This window comes from Vicugna pacos, chromosome 30 (assembly GCF_048564905.1).
Source record: "Vicugna pacos chromosome 30, VicPac4, whole genome shotgun sequence".
In the NCBI taxonomy this organism is placed as follows: Eukaryota; Metazoa; Chordata; class Mammalia; order Artiodactyla; family Camelidae; genus Vicugna; species Vicugna pacos.
In genome coordinates this window covers 29,963,660-29,970,043 of record NC_133016.1, presented here as the reverse complement: position 1 = coordinate 29,970,043, position 6,384 = coordinate 29,963,660, and the positions used below count along the sequence as shown (strand labels likewise).

The window sequence follows — 6,384 nt, the reverse complement described above, 5'->3', positions numbered from 1 at the left end:
AGAAAGGATGAAGTAAACCTAAAAATGTTCTAAGAGAGCTTGTGGTTTATACAAGGTAACTAACCAGCCACTGTTTACTATCCTAACAGGAATCTGTAGGCATATTTCTTTTCTTTCTCTTTTTTCCTTTTTATGGGCAGCTTTTAAAAACCAAATCAAACCAACCAAACCAAATCACTGATAATTCAACAGCAGGTTCTAAATCACCCCCAAGACAGCAGCTAAACTCGGTTTAGACTTACAATGCGGTTTCTGGTGGTTGGATTGGAGAATGTATCTCTATGCTGAATATAAAAGTCATTCACGGAGCTCTTCTCAAATAGGGCAAAGAAAAGCTCTTGTTCCGGTTGTTGATACTTTCATCCACTTGGAGGACTTTCATAAAACATCTCAAGTTATCAAAGGCTGAGGACCGGGTTTTCAGATCATTGGGCTTCAGAGGCAATATTATGTGCAGTATCTCAGCGTATGTACAGAACACCTCCCACAGGGGGTGTACTTTTGCAAATACAAGCTTGTCATCCAAAACCTACATTGGGAGAATGAAAACACAAACCGGGAAAGTATTTTCACATTTTTAGTACACAGATTTTTCTTACGTTGCTGGTAGTTAAAGCACTTGTGTAAACACACACATATGTCACACTGGTAAAAGTGAAGATATAATAAAAATAGATTTGCAATCCATCATACATTTTTGCCTTAAAGATAATTTCTTTGTTGAAATTACTGAAAAGTTATTTAAAATCCTTACAGTTCCTTCGTAAAATAACCAATGTTTTAGATGAAGAAAAGCAAACTTGTTAATTTTTAGTCCAAATTAGTAACTAAAAATAGAAACACCAAAATATTCTTTGCAGTGGTATTGTAATGACAATTTTTTAAATTTCTGAAACCTAGGACTATTTACATATCTGTTCAATATAGTGTTAAACAGCCATTAAAAGGGATTTAAAAGATTTATATTTATTGATATGGAATATATAATAAAAGGAGAAAGTTAAAAAATGTGAAATAATAATTTTCCTTTTTGGAAGGGAAAAATATCTTCATTTGAACAAAAAAAGTTTAGAAGGATTTTATGATTCTTTATGTATAATTAAGGTACAGATGATTTTTAATTCCATTGTTCTTTCATTTTCAATTTTGGGGGGAAACTTTTTATAATAAAAAAATCTTTAAAAATGTTCTTGCATAAATACATTAATAGATATATTTATGACTATATTCTCTGGCTATTAAAAAAGATCTCCTAACTGTAGATCTGAAACATACATTCCATAATGCAGATTCTGAGTGACTCGCCTCCCAGCCCACAGCGAAGGCACGGCTAGTGTGACATGTTTCAAATACCATTCCAAGGAACATGCAGGCTCCCAGCCAATGGCTGCAAGGGGACTGACACTGATCTGGTTGCTCCCAGCTGCAGACCATCACAGATGAGGTTAGATCCACAGGCTCATGTTTTCTCTGTCAAAAGAAATCAGAAAATGTTAGGCTTTTACTTTCACCAGGGAACAAGAAGTTGTTTTTTTATGCAAAAAAATAACAACAAACCAATTTGAACCTGATGAAAAGACATTTACTCAAAACAGCACAGTAGCAATGAAAGTGTTCTGGCAGACAGGGACTTGTTGGATTCCTGTGAGTGCTGGACTCCTCACATGGAATTTCCTTGGCACTCCAGAAGGCCTGTGGTTGTCCTCATGGGTTTGTGGCCATAAGTGGTGCACAAAAGTCTCTGGCTTTGCCACAATTTCAAAGCCTTTTTGGCTTATGAAAGGTTTTGTCCTCAAATGGAGTTTTCTTGAGTCCAGTCACTGATGTCATTTACCAGAGTTACAGTCCAGATCTGATATTCTAGACTCTTAATATCTTGCAGACATTCAAATGGTTCAGGTTTGGATGTGTATTCACCTCTGCAGGCCTGGACCAAGTCCGATAAAGACACCCGGACAAGTTCAGCAAAATAAAAAGAAATTTTCCTCTCTGCAAGACTGAAATGTCTGTGAAGCTATAAAAACATCTGCACCTACAAAAATAGGGAACCAACTCATCAATAACATATCTATCCATAATGCATGGACATTCAAAATAAATACTGTATTTACTCCTATTAAATTCTATCTGGTTTTTGCCAAACTGTGTCCTAAACTGAAAGGAAGGTAGGTAAATGTAGAGAATTTTTTACCTTTTAAGGAAAAAGGAACCCTCCTACTCGATTGGTGGGAATGTAAATTGGTGCAGCCTCTATGGAGGACAGAAGAGAGGTTCCATAAAAAAATGAAAATAGACTTCCGTGTGATCCAGCAATCCCATTCATGGGTATATGTTTGGAGAAAAATTTAATTCAAAAAGACACATGCACCCCAATGTTCACAGCAGCACTATTTAAAATAGCCAAGACACTGAAACAACCCAAATGTTCACTGACAGATGACTGGATAAAGAAGTTGTGGTATATTATATATATATATATATATGCATATATACATGTATACATATATATACACACACATATATACATACCATGAACACACACACAAATGGAATACTGTTCAGCCATTAAAAAATAAAATAATGCCATTTTCAATAACATGGATGGACCTACAGGGTATTATGCTAAGTGAAATAAGTCAGAGAAAGATAAACAAATATTCTATGTATTAACTTATATGTATATCTAAAAAATAAAACAAATTAATGACTATAATAAAACAGAAATAGACTCACAGGTACACAGAACAGACTTGTGGTTACCAATGGGGAGAAGGAGAAGAGGGGAGGCAGGGAGGGGTTAGGGGATTGAGAGGTAAAAAGTACTACGTATAAAATGGATAGGTTACAGGGCTGTATCATACAGCACAGGGAAATATAGCCATTATTTTATGGTGACTTTAAATGGAATATAATCTATGAAAATGTTGAGCCTCTATTTTGTACACCTGAAACTAATATGATGTAAATCAACGACTCAATTACAAAATTTTTAATCAAAGTTTTCTTTTCATATTATTTGCAATAAGTTAGAAGCCAGCACTCTCAATAGAAACATAGTGCAAGTCACAATTTTCCAGTAATTCCATTTAGAAAATAAAAAGCAATAAGTGAAATTAATTCCAGTAATAATTACATTTATCCCAAAATATCCAATACACTATCATTTCAAAAGTGTGATTGACACTTTTAAAACTTATTAATAATATTTTACATTATTTTTGTTGTACAAAGTCTTGAAAATCTATTATGTATTTTCCACTTATAGAACATCTCAATTCACAATAGCCACATGTGGCTCGTGGCTACCATACTAGACAGACCAGATTACACCATTCACACTTCTGATAAATTAGCTGCTCTTTCTTATTTAAAAAACTTGCAGAAAAGGGTTTAGATATGGCCTCTATCAAACAAAGCAACCGTGACGGTTGGGGATTATCTTCATTATAAAGTGAAAAATAAAGGTAAGAGAGCCATGCTTACACGTATGTTAATGTAACAATACCTTCTTAATTCATTCAGGACTTTACAATCTTTCTTCATATGCCAAGGATTCACTGTCACTGCGCAATGTTTTTCACTATTATCATCTTCGTGATTGAGAGGCTTCTGATGACCCTGCTTTGCGCATCTGTACATAAATTAACAAAACAGAGAAAAAGACCTTATTTAAGATAATTTAGGGGGGAGGGTATAGCTCAAGTGGACGATCATGTTCTTAGCATGCCCAAGGGCCTGGGTTCAATTCCCAGTACTTCTTCTAAAAATAAAATAAATAAATAAAAACCTAATTACCACCCCCCAGCAAAAAATTAATTTATTACTTTAATTAAAAGTTAAAAAAAGATAATTTAGTGCAGGCTTATCAGGCTACAAGAGCTACAATGAATGCCCCCACCCATTAATTTAGAAGAAGTCTCACAGTATTTCTCAACATAAAGGCTAAAATATAATTGAGAACACTTCCTGATGGTCAGAATCATTTTAACAAAAATGTAGATAATTACGTCCGTGGTGTCAAATTTCTGTAAGAGTTGGGCATGGAACATTTAGTAAAAGTGATTTTGCAGCTATCTTTGAAAGAAATGCTGAGAAATGATCTTTTCTGTTGGAAATTAGCCTGCTTTTAAATTCTTCAGTAGGCATACGTGTTTACAAACCAGGCAGGAACTGGATTATATTTTACATATACTTTAGAAACTGATTTGAATTTTGCCCTTTACCTGCAAGGCTATTTCTTAGGTAATAACATAAGCCCATTTCTTAGGTAATAACATAAGCAGGCCACTATACTAAATTTTTTTTCCCTGTTTGCTTAATCCTCACAACAACTCTGTAAGCTGCTATTATTACCCCCATATAACAGATAAAGAGCTTGAGGCAGAAAATAATTTGGGTAACTTGGTAAATGGTGGAGCTGGGTAAGACTGCAGCCAGTCTGACACTCAAGTCCATTCTTTTCACCAATGTCGGATACTGCTACCTACATTCAGCAATGACCGCTAATTTCATATTTAAGTGTGTCATTTCAAAAAGTGCAAAGCTATATTAGTACTGCTGTGTAAATTATCCGTTTGAGATGTGATTGCCAAAAAAAAAAAAGAAATAAAATCAGGGTGCCACTGAGGGGAGGGCAAACTGCATATGGACGGACACAAGGGGACTTTATGAGGACAAAGTTGCACAAATCTAGAAATAGATAAAATGGCTGACTTGTACAATTATAATGTGTGAATTTTATGGCCTGTAAATTACACCTTAATACAGCTATTAAATTAAGAAACTGGGATACCAAATTAAGACTAAAACACATATATATATCACACAAAGAACAACAGGCAAATATCAATATTTACTGCACCATTTTCCTTCATGCAGCTTCCGATCCTCACCCGTTCCTGAAAGGATGATTCATTTTTAAAATAGTCTTTAAATTTATTCAGCAAATAATTTTTGACTGCCTACTATGTACCCAGGACTAGTCTAGGCACTTGGAATAGATCAATAAACAAAACAAAATTCCTGTCCTCACGGAGCTTGGTTGGAGTCTAGCTGGGATGGGGGTGGAGATGACAATTCACACAAGAGAGCAGCAGAGGAGGTGGCATGTTAGGAAAGAGGAACCATGGAAAAATCAAAAAAGGGCAAGGTAAAGAGAGTTGAGGGTATGGGATGAGGGTGATGTTGTATTAAATACCAGAGCAGGCCACACTGAGGACTGAGGTTAGAACTAAGACTTGGAGGTAAGAAGTCCCAGGTGGACGGAATAACCATCACCAAGGGCAGCGCACACCTCACATGTTCCAGAATGGGGACACGGCTGGAGCTGCGGAGAAGGGTCAGTGCAGGTCCTTCATGGCCTTGGAGGACGTTGTAAGGACTGTGGCTTTTACCCAGAGTGAAATGGGGAGGCACTGCAGAAGGACGACACTATCTAACTTAGGTTTTCGAGGCTCACTTGACTGCCGGGTGAGAATAGTCAAAACGGGTCAGAGATGAAAGGTGGGAAGCCTCTGAAAAGGGCTGTGCAGGAGGAGAGGACAGTGGCTCAGGGCAGGGAAGCAGCAGTCGAGGCAGGAGCCATGGTGAGAAGTGGCTGGGTTCTGGATATGGTTTAAAGGCAGTGTTAAACCAGATCTATTGACAGAATTCATGTGGTATGTCAGTGAAAGTCAGAGTAACTCTAAGCTTTTTAACCCAAGCAGCTGGATGGATTAAGTTTCCACTAACTGAATGGGGGAGGTTGCAGGAAGAACCAGTTTGGGGGGTAGGAGAACAAAGGGCTCAGTTTTTACACATGTTGCTTTTAAGATATCAGAGTTTCAATTGAAGGTGTCAAATCAGTAGAAGATTGTAAGAGTCCAGAGTTGGAGAGAAAAATTCTAGCAGGAGAAAGAAATGTGGGAATCATGGGTCACACAGGTGGCACAGGAAGACATGAAACCCAGGTAGTCAAACATTAAGATAACCTGGCATTAACCATAGAAGTTGTCCTTGAGGGCCTGCCTAGTAGGTGTGGATATCAGTCCTAATTCCTGACCACTCGAGTTTTAAAAAGCAACTTACAAATGAATTCGTGCAAGACACTGCCTCCAGTGGGTGGGTCCAGAGCTGGAGTGGGAGAATTGGATGGTGCACGCTACTCCCTACGGTAGAATGTGTGTGTGTGTACACATGTGTGTGTGCGCAGGGGGATGAGATACACCTGGCTTAAGAAAAAGAGCAAGTAAGTCTAGAAGCTGAAAGATGAAAGAACATCCAGATATGGTAGAGGGAACAGGGGAAACACTGTGTACTGTAAGACATATGCCCATAATGCCATTTCCCACCATCCTTTCATCAGGAACACAGTTGGAAAGGGGGGAATTATGTAGATACGTGTGA

The 6,384-nt window shown here is 37.3% G+C and overlaps 1 long non-coding RNA gene across 1 annotated transcript; it reads right to left on the bottom strand.

Annotated features, from left to right (window-relative positions):
• Window positions 1-269: 269 nt before the first annotated feature.
• Window positions 270-3,631, bottom strand: LOC140690506 (uncharacterized). The gene is made up of 4 exons (XR_012065819.1): window positions 3,506-3,631; window positions 2,192-2,250; window positions 1,276-1,470; window positions 270-529 (listed from the first exon to the last, which is right to left on the bottom strand). It is a non-coding gene; the product is annotated as an uncharacterized lncRNA (long non-coding RNA).
• Between the last annotated feature and the right edge of the window lie 2,753 nt (window positions 3,632-6,384).